Source organism: Adiantum capillus-veneris, chromosome 25 (assembly GCF_014529385.1).
Source record: "Adiantum capillus-veneris isolate H3 chromosome 25, ASM1452938v2, whole genome shotgun sequence".
Lineage (NCBI taxonomy): Eukaryota > Viridiplantae > Streptophyta > Polypodiopsida > Polypodiales > Pteridaceae > Adiantum > Adiantum capillus-veneris.
The window spans coordinates 116,195,595-116,212,074 of NC_140955.1; positions in this window are offsets into that span (position 1 = coordinate 116,195,595).

Sequence of the window (16,480 nt, forward strand, 5' to 3'; positions counted from 1 at the left end):
AAACTAAATCTTGGTCTCACGAGATGTTGTGTTTGTGGAAGATTCTATTCAACCCTTGTTGTCATGTACTAGAGACAGTAATGTCAGTTCACATGACATTTATGACATAGTTGCCTCTTTTCAGTGGTGGAATTTCGAATGTAAATTCCAATGATGCAATAGCCTATGGGGGTTTCTAAAAATGTTACAGATCAGCCTATTAGTGATACAGACGTACATAATGTACTTGATGAGTAAAGGCCTGAGAATGAGCAGGCTAGAGGTATGCCAAAATTCCTGGTGCATACTTTGCGTGTCTATAAATTGGACGCACCTTTTTCTGGTCATACTCGTTCAGGTTCTCACCGTGCATCTTATGCATCAGATTTTTATGCTTTGTTTGTATCTAGCTTATGTGATGTTGAGGAACCTCTATCTTTTGATGAACCACAGAATTCAAAAAATTGGATGACTGCCATGCAATCAAAATATGATGCACTTATAGACAATGACACATGGACTTTATGTGATTTGCCTCTTGGCAAAAAGGCCATTGGTACGAAGTGGGTTTACAAGTTGAAACGCAAGTCGGATGGTGGGATTGATCATTATAAGATGTGAAAACTGCCCAAAGAGAGGACAAAATGAGACGAGAACAGCACGTGCTATATAGCACAAACCGTAGAAGACCATATGAGACTTGTTATGCAAAAAAACGACAATGACAAAAAAATTTCACAAAATGATAAAATTGCATGCGTAGTACTGCCTGTAGTGGAAACTGAGGCCGAAATGAGCTTGAATATAAAATATGGACGGACCTGTTGACGCTCACCAAAGATCACAAGAATTGGAGAAAGTGAGCAAGCGTGTGCTGGAGCTACTGGCGACTAAGTCCGGGAGGATGCAACCTGCTTTGATACCAATTGTTGGAATTAGGGTTGCAGGAAAACACAGCTTGAAGAAGACAAAGGAAGCTCAAGGCACACAACAAAGAGTGTATTTCTTAGTGTGCAATGGAAAGATCAGATAGCCCTAGAGTGATAGGCATATATACAATGCACGGGAAAAAAAACCTCCTATTGAAAAAAAAATTCCCCAGCGGTCCTAAGTGTGTTCACATATCATCACTACCACATTAAAATGGTAACACACTTGTAGATACATTGATGTCAAAGATTTGGACTTGATATCAAGTCCAATCACCTCTCAAAAGAGGATGTTAGTGCCAAACATTGGGAATCCGCATTGTGAATAAAATAATTGTCAAAAATCCAAGTGTTGGTTCAAGGACAAGGACAAGAGCAGATAAAGATAAAGCCAATGTAGTTGGGGAAGAAGGGTCATCTTTCTATCACTACTTAAACAATGATAGTTTGTAACTACTAGTGAGAATCTACTAGTCAATATATGTGAAGAGGCAATGAATCATTAAGCCAAACTCTGGTGTGCTAAAGAGGATGTTATGTCAATAAGTCAAAACTTAAGGGGAGGAGATGCAAGGTTGGCCTTGGATCATACTAGCATGGTCTCCATCATCTACTATCCATATAACCATTTTTAGAGGATGCACTTGTAACCTATGAACTAGAATTACCCATTTACCTCCATAAATCTTGTATAACCACTTCCATGAGTCATTGACAAGGTAAGCATCCACCTCTATAAAATGATATCTTGTACTAGTTTTTCACTAGTCAATTCAACACAACATTTTAATTTCCTTGCCTTGAATCTATACTCTCTTATTTTGTTGTGCACCCTAACTCATGAATGGTATTCTTATCCAACACCTAACACCTAAAATCCCACACTCTATTTTTCTTAAGAAAGAGCCTTCGATGAAGGTAATTTGTGGTGTACTCCCTCTCAAAAAATAATGACGATGAGCATAAATTCTTGCAATAGCTATAGTATGCTTCACTTTTGCTTAAATGCTAAATGTATGGGAAGTTGCCATTAGTTTATGGCTCTCTTTGTGTTTTTTGGAGTGTGACCTTAGTATAAGTATGCACTATCGGTGAACTTTTTGGCTTTCTAAAAACAAGGTGAAGAGTCACAGTGGCCTCTTGAAGCTAAGGGGGGAGGGGGAAGATTTATCGGAAGTAGGTTTTAATTAGTTGTGCAATTGATTTTTTTAACATAAAATTGTATTGTCCATATACACACATAATGATAAACTAATGGTTCTAAATCGACCTATCAATTGGTCTGGCCCCCACCACTACCTTTGACGACGGATTATGGATATGGAAAATGCACTTTTCTTTCATCTCCAGTCTCCCACACACAAATGCACACACATTTACATAGAGTCTCCCACACACAAATGCACACATTTTTACATACAGGTGAAATAGTCAGCAAACAATGAGGTTAAAGTTTGCGTAAATACCAAAAGAAAAGGGGAGTTGTTTTATGACTTTCAAAATGGGAAAAGTAGAGTCATCTTTAAGCTGACACTTAATTTTTTCAAGCTTCATAAAGAAGTAGTAGAGATGCCTTGTCTATTACGTTCGCCGGGTGCACTATGCAATTATGTTAATGTATAACGTGAGTTCGATAGGAGGGGTTTTAAAATGCAAAAATTTTAGACAATTTGATATAGATACATTAAAATAAGAGGTTTTTATATTCAATTTTAAATTTTTTAAAAAAAATAAGGGATCATTTATTCATTTAAACATGTTAAAAGATGATTTTTTTTAATACCGCGCGAACGCACGTTATACAGGGGGATACTGAAGAGTGAATCCCCAGAGCTATTACAATGACCCACTTAAACAACAAGGTGAAAAGATCATGTTGACATTCGAAGATAAAATAAAATAAAAACAGTAAAATAAAGAGACCCTATTACAAATTAAAACGTAGATTTACTAAGCATAGATAATAAATAATAAATAATATTTTTTTTTTAAAAAGATAGATTTAATAAGAATAAGAAATAAAAAAATATTTTTATGAAATATCTATTTATGAGGTTTTAAATGAAAAGATTCTTTTACAAATCAAAATATTACAATATTTCACATCATGGGATCAAAATTCTATGAATGTACTTTTAATGCTTTTTTCTTTAAGGCTTTTTTAAGAAGTCCAAATAAATAAAAACAAAAAAAGAAGAAGTCAAGAAAGTTTTAAATAAAGGTACCAAATTACAATAATGGAAAGACCCATTTACAATTTAAAAGGAAGATATAATGTTTACAATACTTTTCTTTCAAGCAAAGAGAACAGTTGTTTACCATCAAAAACCTCTACATCAACGGCTCAAAAATTGCACCATTTCTCCACCACCTCCCTATGGCCTTCTTCAAGCCAAAAACCTTGGAGGAGAAGAGGGTTAGGCGGTCATTTGAAATTTTATTATTTGTTATAATGATTGGACCTACCTTTTCATGTGAACACTTGAAATCTAATTTTGTTTTTGGTTTGTCTATGGGTCTCTTTTTCAATCTTACATGGTTTGATATCCTTTCATTTTATTATTTTAGAATGCCAAAGTGAACCTTCACCTTGTTCTTTCTTTCTTATTCATCAAGATTGATTTTTGGCTTGTAGAAGACCATAGAGGGTGAGTGGACAAATGGTGCAATTTTTAAGCAGTCGTGCAAAAGTCATGCAAAGGTAGCCGATGCTTGTTACATGTCTTATTTGCTTTTCCTTTCTTTGCTTTAAAATGCTTATACATTGTAGCTTGGTCCCTTCATTTAAGGTTCAATTGATTTCCTTTGTTTATTGTCCGTTAAGCTTGTAACAATGTAAATGGGTCCCTTCATTTAAGGACCTAGTGACTTCCTTTTCAACTTTTTGGTTAAAATGTACTTTTTTTTAAAGCTGCAAATTTGTCCATTCATTTAAGGATTTCAAGAACTTCTTTTTAACTTTTGGTTTTAAAATGCATATGTCATGTCCGTTTTCATCTTCTTCATCTTCTTAACTTTAGTTCAACTCACCAAAAAGGTGATATTGAGATGTTTTGAAGTTTCACCAGGAGGAGTTTTTTCCTTTTGAGGAAGTTCTTGCTTTTAAAAGCACGAAAAACATTCATTTCTTATTGCAAAATGTATCCCACTAAGGATAATTTTTGCTAAGATGGATTATGAAATGAAAGAATAATAAAACGTAAAACATTTTTGGATTGTGCAGCATGGAGAAAGTTCATACAACGTTTGATCATCCAAATTCAATACTTTGACTTTTAAAAAAATAAAAAAAAATGATGAGTTTCTCTACTTTTTGTCTTGCACGTGTCTACTTAGACCATCATGATAGATCTATTTAAAAGTAACATTCACAATGCCCAATGGAAGAAAATAAAAGCTCTTTCCATGAGATCGTCCATTTGTAATACCAAACCTAAATCATAGCAAAAGAAAGAGGCTATCAATTGTGAAAGGCCACCACACATACAATTTATGGATGGTCATAAATTTAAAAAAAAAACACACACACACACACACACAACTATTTTGCAAATAGGCTTATGATATTTTATTTAGACCACCTTGTTTTTAGAAGCCTCTCTACATAAATCTTCACCTTGTTAAGATCTCCTCTTGGTTTGACCTTATGCTTCTATATTGCAATCGAGTTCAACCCTAGAATTAGAAGTCTATGAATCTTCACCTTGTTACCATCTCCTTTTGGTTTGACCTAATGTTATTGAAATCCAATCTGTAACACCGTTCTAAGAGAGGTTTACCCCTTTTAGAGACCTACTAGAAAAATGCTACCCTTCGCGATAGAATTGTAAAAAAATTGAAAACATAGATATACACCCTTCCAATTTGTGTGGAAAGAAAAGGGGAGTTTTTTTATGGCCTTCAAAACAAGAGGTAGAGTCACCATCAAATTTGAGGGTTGATCCAATTCATCGGTATGTTTTGAGCAACTATGAGATGGTATATAGACTTAATGATGGCACATGGTAATTTGAATGTTAGACAATTTATATTTCAATAATTTCTAAGGGTATAAATTCATCTTCAAGTCTCTTTGAGAACTTAAAAAGTGACCTCTATGGAGATACCTAGAGATGGATTTGACTAAGTGATTCCGTAGGATTTAAGTTAGACTAGTATGTGACCCCGCGCTTCATCTTGAGTTAGGATTCCGTAGGATTTAAGTTAGACTAGTATGTGACTCCGCGCTTCATCTTGAGTTAGGATTCCGTAGGATTTAAGTTAGACTAGTATGTGACCCCGCGCTGCTGCAACCAAGAAAAGCATGGTTATTGGATCTCTCTCTCTCTCTCTCTCTCTCTCTCTCTCTCTCTCTCTCTCACACACACACACACACACACACACACACACACACACACACACACGAAGTCATATATAGGTAGGTGTGTGTGTGATGCATGCCCACATGTGAGGAGAATGAAACTGTAGTCCTTGGAATCACTCTAGGAAGATAACAATGCCTCTCTCTCTCTCTCTCTCTCTCTCTCTCTCTCTCTCTCTCTCGCGCGCGCACACACACACACACACACACACACACACACCAATGTCTCTTTTTGGATTTTTCCTATGTTGTTTAAAATTATGTTCTCTCACTTTCTCTCTCTCTCTCTCTCTCTCTCTCTCTCTCTCTCTCTCTCTCTCTCTCTCTCTCAGCCTAAGCCTCCTAAGCCCTTCTCTGCGTCTCCCCCTGGGCGAGGGCGGCCCTGTGGGGGGGCGTTAGTGTATGAGCTTCGCCCTCAGCCGAGCCCGACTCTCTGCCGCTTTCGCCCCTAGCTCCTGCTATCAAACGCGTTCCACAGTCGGCTGTTGAACTCGTCCCAACTTGTCCACAGCTTACTATTGAATCCGTTCCACAGCCCTAGTGTCAACTTCAACCCTCGTGTAGATTTGTTGTCGACTACACGCAAGGTGCCGACTACACAAAGCCCTAAGGTTTTCATTTAAACCAATAAACCTTTGTTCCCACAGAGCCCTAAGGTTTCAATACACAAAGCACCTTAGGGCCTCTTATAAGCCTAAGTCATTGTTCGAGTGCCTACCATGGCGACTACTCGGGCTTCATCTCGACGAAAGCCCACATTCGCCAGGGTCGTAGCAATACCCCCAAAGGTGGACAACATGGTTCGTCTTCAAAGTGAAGTCGAAAGACTTCGCAAGGAAAATGAAGATTTGAAGGAAAGACTCGTAGCCATCGAGTCTCGACTTAGCGCAGTGAAGAACTCCAAGAAGGAAGAGATGGAACAGATAGAAATCAAGCTAAAAAAAAAAAAAAACGGAGGTAGAAACCAAGGTCAAGACTCAAGTGCAAGATGCCATCTTTCGCAAAGTCGAAGATTGTGTGGTGTCTACGTTACGTGAACAACAGCGATAAGATGACATCGCTCTCAATGTTCGCATTGGCGGACTTCCAAGCAACTGGCAAGGAGAGGGGGACCTCAATTTCCACGAGTCTTTGGCTCGCATCCATACAACAACCCACATGATACAGTGGGATCCAGCAACAATCACCACTCTTGTTCACAAGCATCGCACCAACCATGCAATCCTCACCTTCAAAACCAAAGCGGATCGAGTCAAGCTCCTTGAGCAATCAAGGCTCCTCAAGGACACAAAAATCTGGTTTGCTGAAGATCTCACACCCACCCAACTCAAACAGAAGAAGGCCGAACTCCAAAAGATGCGACAAGCACGCATAGCAGGGAAATGGGCAGTTTATCAAGGAGGTAAAGCCATCATCCAAGAGTTCCGAACTACCAAATCGGCTCCCTCCTCATCACCTACCCCAACTTAGGTCACTCCACCTTATCTTCAATTTTCTACCCTCGATGGACCCTCAGTCCTTAACTGATATGTATCAAAAGGAATCTTTTGTAATGTTTTGTTTTTGGTCCCATAGGTCATATCTGACCTCCGTGGATGATAATTCAATCTATCTCTCTCTCTCTCTCTCTCTCTCTCTCTCTCTCTCTCTCTCTCTCACACACACACACACACACACACACACACACATGCCTTGGGATAGATGTAAAACATCTACATCTTCTCCAAATATGTGAAGCTAAAGTAGTTGGAAGCAATGGCTCCTAGAAGCTAAAACAAAACATTGCTAGCCATAGAAGAAGCCCAAATGCATCCAATGCTAAGATGCTCTACATCCTTGCATCCCCAATTAAGGTCTTTTTGTATTCACCAGTACAAGAAAAGGTCTCATTTTAACTTTTTGCTTCAATTACTACATAACCATCATAACCTGCAGGTAAATGTCTCTCAATACGCCAGCCCCCACAGTGCTCTAACGTACACAGAAGTGCCATCGCTGCTGATGGGGGGTGGGGGGGGAGGGAGCATGGAGAAAAATGCGTCCCCTAAGTTCGGACAATGGAATGGGCTCCTACATCTCTCTCTCTCTCTCTCTCTCTCTCTCTCTCTCTCACACACACACACACACACACACACACACACACACACACACACATATTATAGTGCAACTAAGCCATGGTTAGAGAAGTCACACAATTTCACACACACACGAACACACACACACACACACACACACACACACACACACACACACAGAGATGTATTTATTGTTGAAAGATGCTTATGACACAGGCAACTACTTCACTCGCAGACGAATGATGGACGACAACAATGACAGAGTATGGCTCCAGACGGTGTATACTTTTTGTTATGTACAAGTTAAATTGATCCTTTGTATAATAAACTCCAACTGGAAACACGTGTGCAAGTGGCTAAAATAACAGATGTAGTGTTGTACTCCTTCTCAATCATTATGGATATGGTTTTTTTTTGCATTAAACCCGTGAACAAACTTGCCCAAGGAGAATAGATGTATAGTTGAAACTTATCAGCAATATAAGGTTTTTTATACACAAATTTTCAAATTTTTTTAGTAATTTTCTTTTGGTTACAGAATTAAAAAACCAAACCAAAAGATAAGTATAGCGCAGGCAATTAAAATACACACTGAGGAAGTCCAATAATACAAGTATAGTATCGAGTTTCGATAACTTGTACATATCCGATGGAATAATTTCGGATTGACACTGGTATAAAACCTCGAAGAAAATCCTTTTTCCTAGTAAAAACTAATAAAAATATTTAAATTTTGGGTATGTTTGCTCGATGGGTACAATAAATATCCAAGTATTGCCTATTTCACAATATATCAATTGGTTTAAAAAATGTGAGTCAAACGGGGATGGTAAATACCAAAAAATAAAAACTTAAAGGCTAAAGCTCTCTATCTTTTCAAATAGAACTAAATGTTAAAAACCCTCTTCAAGGCGTATCTTGAAAAAATCGGAGGCCTTACAACTGGCCATACCTCTATACATGAAACAAAACTACACATGCTGTATGCTTTAATAGCGCCAAATGCTCAAGCAAGCTATATATACGGGTAGCGCAAGGCCTTAGAAGCACAAGGCGCCTACTTCAGCCATTTGTAGCACTGAGAAAGGTATTGCACAATACCTACACACACACAAACACAGTGAGAATTATCGCATAGCACTTACCTACACACACAGTAACATTGGATCTCACACAGACTCGCCTACAAGCATAAGTTGTGGCAATTTCTTGCTGCGCTAACACACACACACACACACACACACACACACACACACACACACACAGAGCAAGTCTACAGTGCACGCACACACACACACACACAGAGCAAGTCTACAGTGCACGCACACACACACACACACACACACACACACACACGGTGCATAAAGCCATGGCGTGACCTTCAACGCCATCTCCTCATAAGTGGCAGCGCAAGCACCAAAACCCTGCGTGGCGGGATATGATTACACACTAAATACACTCCAAGGAAAAGAAGAAGCATTGGCAACTAGATACACAAATCCAAGTGCTTAATTGCGCAACACAGCAAGGTAAAACAAGTTTTTTTAAAGATATTTTACAAGCTCAATACACATAGGTACATACATTCATCATACCATATTACTTATGAATAAAGTAGTTGAAACAAAGGATGAACTATGTGCTAGGCATCAAAACCTCTGTATATTGTTGTTTCTCCATAATAAACGTTTTAATGTAAAGCAATATATACATATGCATGTTCACTTCCTATCTTTTGAACAACCATAAGAGGAAACTCACCAACAAAGTAACATATACATATAAACATATGCATATTGTACATAAGTTTGTTAAAAGCAAGCATAGTATTAAACACAAAGTGTGTCTGGGAACCACTTTTGGAACAGTTTTGATACAGTAAATGAAGGGGAAGCCGTCATTGTGATAAGCTTATTTGCACAAATACAAATGGCAACAACATATGCAGTTCAGGTACAAAAATCCGTACTGTTTTGAGTACATACATATGTTTCCCTTATGCCAAACTAAATGTAATAAAGTTTCTAGAAGTAGCAATGTCAGATCCCTTGAACAAAAAGTAGCAAAAGTAAGTAACTAATATATGGCAGGCGGGCTACAAAAACCTCATGTGAGAATAAATAGATACAAAGTGTACTTACTGTTTTTTTTTAAAAATATAGTAACAATACAAAGGAAATGCTGCCAAAATTTTTGCAAGTTAGGATATAAATACATAACAACACACGGTAGTAACACTTTGGTTTTTAAAGCACTCAAGTAAATGTACCACGGTAGACAAAAAGGTTGAAATGTAAAGAGGATGTATGACAACCTCATCTGAGGATATTTGTTATTCTGTAAGACAGGCTTTTTTTGAAAAAAGAAAGGTTGTACGAACAAAATGCTGTCGAATTTTTCACAACTTAAATATATTTTAGATTGGAAAGATGATTGTACATACCATAGAGATAGGGGTGCTTTTAAGACAACATTAAGTATAGCATGTAAGAATATTAATCTCATGTATGAAACCATTGTTGACAAACAGGGGTACAAGCAGATAGCTAGGATGAGTATCACTCGAGACGTATTTAAGCTACAACAGATTCGGGACAAGCTCATGGCAGCACATAAACAGAAAAAGAGAACCAAACCAATAGCAATTAGAGACTCTATCTCCAAGCCGTGTAAACCCATAAAAACTTTCACAGACCGTAATCGACCCTACTTATGTAGACGAGCAAAAGAAAACATAAGTTATGATTAGGAGTATTGTTGGGGTCCAGGGTGTGACAACAATAACAAGCAGTGGAGATTGCTTGATATACCTGTCACCCATTTAGTGAAAATTAATTCTAATTAATTGTACTTGTGGTTGGTTGGCAGGTAAAGATCCATGCTCTTATCTGATAGGAGTTCCGGCTTTAACTCCTACTTTGTCATGTATCAAGTATCTTGTAATATACTTTTTATCAAGAAATTGTTCTATATTTTGTTCTATACACAATGTGCTTTTTGAAGCAGTATTTAAGTCTATCAGTATATGGTTCTGAAAGATGGGATTTTTAATTCAAACACACAAAACATTTCCCAGGATACCTTTGGTCGGGTATCCATCATATACTGAGAAAACTTAATACTGGATTGAGTATGCTTAATACTGGTATAATTCAAACTATTTGTATAATATTTATATGGTGATTGATTCAGGCTTTTTGGATTCCATCTCTCACACGTCTGGGATATGGTATAGAAGAGGACATTCCGATCCCACCAATTGGTACTCAATGTATTATTTCGTGTTTCAAAGGGGTGGAATTCCACAAAAAATTGCTTGATTTTGAGAAACAAGCTATAATCACCCACTCTATTTCTGTCTTGAACACAGCTTCTGTCAATGATTGGCTTTCTCTACTACTTCTTTCTAGAAAAGAGAAGGAGAAACTTCTAGAGGCATTTAGTGCCTTCCTAGAAAAATTACCCATTATTGATGCACAAGATAGCTCAGATCTTGATTTTTATTTCACCTCTTTACCCTCTACTGTGAACAAGCTGTATTTCATTAATAACCTCCCTACGGTCCCCATAGAAATTAAGCACTCAGAAAAAGTTATCAATCCCCTTCTAGATCTCGAACTTCTTGAAGAAGAAGAAAAAGAAGCACTCAACTTTTTAGCGGATGCAAACAGTATCTCCAGAAAGAGCAGTTTCTAAACTCTTTTTCAGAAGTTATCCCTCTATTACCACCCAGGCAAGTGGATTGGATGCTATCCGACTTGAACACAAGCTCTAGGACTATGAAATTTTGAACCATCGGGCACCTTTTACAGTTTCCTCTTTAGGTTTGCTTTGTAGCATACCTACGGACATTGTAGAGAAATGCAAAACCCTTGCATTACATGCTAAACATCTCTTATCACAAGATGTTCTCTTCGAGCTCAAACATGTCAAACTATCCAATGTGGATGGTAAGAAATGTCCAAACTCCGCAATCATTGCTCGCACCAAGGGACTGTCTCTTATGGACAGAGCAAAGGATCAAAAACAATTTCTGAGAAACTGTTGGAATTCATACCGACCCTTCCTGAAATGTCAATGCAAAAGAACTGATCCAAATTCCAACTGTTCTTCTTCAATCATCTAGTATGACCAATTTTTATGGTACATATTTTAGAATCTACCAAGATTCTTTCAATTTTCGACCGGCACAGGTGTATGCCTTTATAGCTTGGGTGGCTTCATTCCCAACAGGATTAAGGCATGCTGTAATCATTTATTATCATTTCATGAGTATATGCTAGAAGCAGCTAAAAGGCTGGTACTATACACACTAGGGATGCCACTTCTTCAAAAGCTACACAACACACCAGTGTCCAACACAATTGAAACCTTACTCAAACCTCCAAAAGGTAAGGAACAACTAAGGAAGATCACACACACACCAAGCAGTATGGCGTCAACAAGCAAGAAACCAAGGCAATTCAGAGGATTGGAAGACTATGGAGATACTCCCAAGGCACTTGAATACTCAAATCCTAAAGACCAGGTACACTCACTTAGTATCAGAAATAATGGCTTACTACATCTTGAACGTAGCAATCGGATGTATGGAAGATTTATTCACATATTATTTTGCAACACTTACATTGACTTTATCAACCCTAAACTATTTTTTCAAACAATGATTAATGATTTTCACATCAATAATGATTTAGAAAAAATGAGGATATGTTTTGGTTGGAAGTATACCAATAACCTAAACCATCTCTTTACAAACCAAATTCGGTGTTTGCCCAAGAGTTTGATGAAACACAACCATGTGGGTGCTTAACTCATAAACGATTCTCTAAATTTTTAGTTGACTTAGAACCCTTCGAAAAACATGTAATCACCACAGACCATAACATAGCTAGGCATAAAATCTTCCAAGAATTTATGAGGAAAGGTTTAAACCACATTCCATTAGTTCATGTAAACCCTATGTCAGTAGTAAACAAACTTGGCAAGGTATGGAAGACTTTATGCACCTTTTTAGGATGTGAAAATAGTAAAGCTCATTACAATTATATCCGAAGTGTGGTTAATGAGACCTTTTCCCATAAATTCCCTTATCATAGGCGAAATCAACTCCATGGTACAAAAACACAGACCTAATGGATGAAATTCAATACATCTTACAATACTTATTTATTTGTGGACTAGATAAATCAACAAAAACCCCGGTATTCATATGTAAAAAACCCATACAAATGGCAACAAGAAGAAGATTAGCAAACCCTGAATTCTGCCCTCTTCCTCCACTGAAGATGAAATATGTCAAGTTGTAGGATCTTATACCCAGGAAATCGGGTTAGAGACACCATTAGAATATTCACTCCCATATCTTATGGGAAATTTTAAAATCCACAAAATGAATTTTAGATGGATTACTAATGCACACAATTGTGTATTTACTCCTGCTACAACCATAATCACTAAATTACTCAAAGGAATAGTACAGGGATTTATAGAGTACACTGAAATCATACATAAAAAACTACAAACTTTTTCTGGGACACAAACTAATGGGTATTGAATGATCAATAACCAATATGATTTTTTGATAAACTTACCTAAACATATCACAAACATTCATCCATTTGACGTAACATCATGCTATGAGGGTGTCCCTCATAAAGGCAAACATGGATTGCTTGAAGTACTAGATAACATTATTAAACTCATTAAAAATATCAAGTATCTTGGTTTTAAGAAAAACCGCAAGCGGATTGTGCTTATAAAAAAGAAAAATGAAGTTTGTTAAGTATGGAGCCAGATTTACCCTTGTAATTTTCTGTGGTAAAAGCGCACATTTGTAAGGCCCCCATTATGAGAAGAAGCCATCGTGCATGAAGGAAAATCACTCGCCAAAAATCAAAATTTTCACGGCCAAAAATCAGGGGCAACTTTAGGGGCCTCGGGGGCGGAAGCCCCTAAGACTTTTTTTTCCCTTCGCTGGAATATTCCAGCAAAATTATGGCCGGACGGCGGTCGGAAAGTGGTCGGAAAACAACCGGTTGGTTGGCCGGTGGCCGGTAGTCAATGGCCGGTGGCCGGTGGTCGGAAGTCAATGGCTGGTGGCCAGTGGCTGAATTCAATGGCCGGTGGCCAAATTCAAAAGCGGACTTGTCTTCTCAAGGGCGGCCACACATGGACGGATTAAAGGGTCCGATTTGGACTTATCTACACAAGGGCGGCTACACATGGCTGCCTCTCATGAGAGAGAGTAGCCCTTTTGGCCTATAAAAGGAGGCCATTCCTACACACATTATATAGTGTGAAGTTGATGCAACAAGGTAAGTGTGAGGTGGTGAGAGTGAAGCAAGGCGGGAGCTCCATTAAGGGTATAATCCCTTTGTAAACTACTTCTTGTTTTGAAGTACTAAATCCATTGAGTGGCCGCTTTCCCATGGACGTAGCCCACATTGGGTGAACCACGTATATCGTGTGTACTCTCTCTCTCCATTAAGTAATCTACTCAAATATCTATTTAGCTACGTCGTATTTCCTAACAAAGTTGTCTAGACATTTGAATATTTACACAAATTAACAAATTTGTCCTTGATAATTGCTTTACCAAATTAGGTATACATATTTATTGACAAGAGAAAAGTATACCAATGGGGTACAACTGCTCTCCACTATGGTGTAATTTGTATTTGGCATGGTTTGAGATAGAATACATAAAAAAATTATCTCGTCTTGCACGATATGATATAATGAAAGCTTTCTTATATTCATGGAGATATATGGATGATTTGTTATTTGCTAATAATCCATTTATTTTGCAATGTTTAAACCACAAAAAACCATTGTCCCATGAGGACCCCTTTACTATTTACCCTTTAGACATTATTGAGATAAAAGCTACACGCAAGGAAAACTAAACTACATATTTGAATACACATATTCAATTGTGTGAACCAATGGAAGGGCAGTATGTTACATACACTGCATGGAAAAAAGACAAATTATCGTTCCCCAAGGTATCATTTATACATGCAGCCAGTAATAGACCAAAAAGGATGGCATATAATGTTTGCATATCACAGGTGCTTCCCATACTATACAATGCATCCCAAGAGTTATATGCGGTACCAGAATTAAATAAGCTTATTTCTATGTTTGAAGAGAATGGTTTCAAGAAAGAGAAGATTGTTACATGTATTACTAACTTCATTGAAGAAAATAAATTTCTTGGCATTAGATTTACCATCAATACCCTTAAACATAGAATTGGTAGAGGATAGGTCCACTTGGTGGCCTATCCTCCACCAAGTGCACCTTTTCTCAGGGATGGGGGAGGGCCACACACACACACACATACTATAGTGCAACTGAGCCACATTTAGAGAAGTCACACAATTTCACACACACACACACACATTTTGAGATGTATTTATTGTTGAAAGATGCGTATGACACAGGCAACTACTTCACTTGCAGACGAATGATGAATGACAACAATGACAGAGTATGGCTCCAGACGGTGTACAGTTTTTGTTATGTACAAGTTAAATTGATCCTTTGTATAATAACTCCAACTGGAAACAGGTGTGCAAGTGGCTAAAATAACAGATGTAGTGTTGTACTCCTTCTCAATCATTATGGATCTAGTTTTTTTGGGCATTAAACCCGTGAGAAAACTTGCCCAAGGAGAATAGATGTATAGTTGAAACTTATCAACAGTATAAGGTCTTTTATACACAATTTTTCAAATTTTTTAGTTTTTTTTTTTGTTATAGAATTAAAAAACCAAATCAAAAGATAAGTATAGCGCAGGCAATTAAAATACCCACTGAGGAAGTCCAATAATAAAAGTATAGTATCGAGTTTCCGTAGAAGGTAACATCCGGCGAAATAATTTCAGATTGACACTGGTATAAAACCCTGAAGAAAATCCTTTTTCCTAGTAAGAACTAATAAAAATATTTAAACCCCGAGTATGTTTTCTTGATGGGTACAATAAATATCCAAGTATTGCCTATTTCACAATATATCAATTGGTTTAAAAAATGTGAGTAAAACTAGGATGGTAAATACCAAAATATAAAAACTTAAAGGCTGAAGCTCTCTATCTTTTCAAATAGAACTAAATGTTAAAAAACCTCTTCAAGGCATATCTTGAAAAAATCGGAGGCCTTACAACTGGCCCAAACCTCTCTGCATGAAACAAAACTACGCATGATGTATGCTTTAATAGCGCCAAATGCTCAAGCAAGCTATATATACGGGGTAGCGCAAGGCCTTAGAAGCACAAGGTACCCACTTAAGCCATATGTAGCGCTGAGAAAGGTATTGCATAATACCTACACACACACACACACACACACACACACACACACACACACACACACACACACACACACACACACACACACACACATAGTGAGCATTATCGCATAGCACTTACCTACACACACAGTAACATTGGGTATCACACATACTCGCCTGCAAGCATAAGTTTTGGCGATTTCTTGTTGCGTTAACACCCTCACACACACACACACACACACACACACACACAGCAAGTATATAGTGCGCGCGCACACACACACACACACACACACACACACACACACACACACACACACACACACACACACACACACACATACTGTGCATAAAGCCATGGCGTGACCTCAACGCCATCTCCTCATAAGTGGCAGCACAAGCACCAAAACCCTGCGTGGCGGGATACGATTACACACAAAATACGAAGAAAAAGAAGAAGCATTGGCAACTAGATACACAAATCCAAGTGCTTAATTGCGCAACACAGCAAGGTAAAACAAGTTTTTTTGGAGATATTTTACAAGCTCAATACACATAGGTACATACATTCATCATACCATATTACTTATGAATAAAGTAGCTGAAACCGAGCATGCACTATGTGCTAGGCATCAAAACCTCTGTATATTGTTGTTTCTCCATAATAAACGTATTAATGTAAAGCAATATATACATATGCGTGCTCACTTCTTGTTTTTTGAACAACCATAAGAGGAAACTCACCAACAAAGTAACATATACATATAAGCATATGCATATTGTACATAAGTTTTTTAAAAGCAAGCATAGTATTAAACAAAAACTGTGTCTGGGAACCAGTT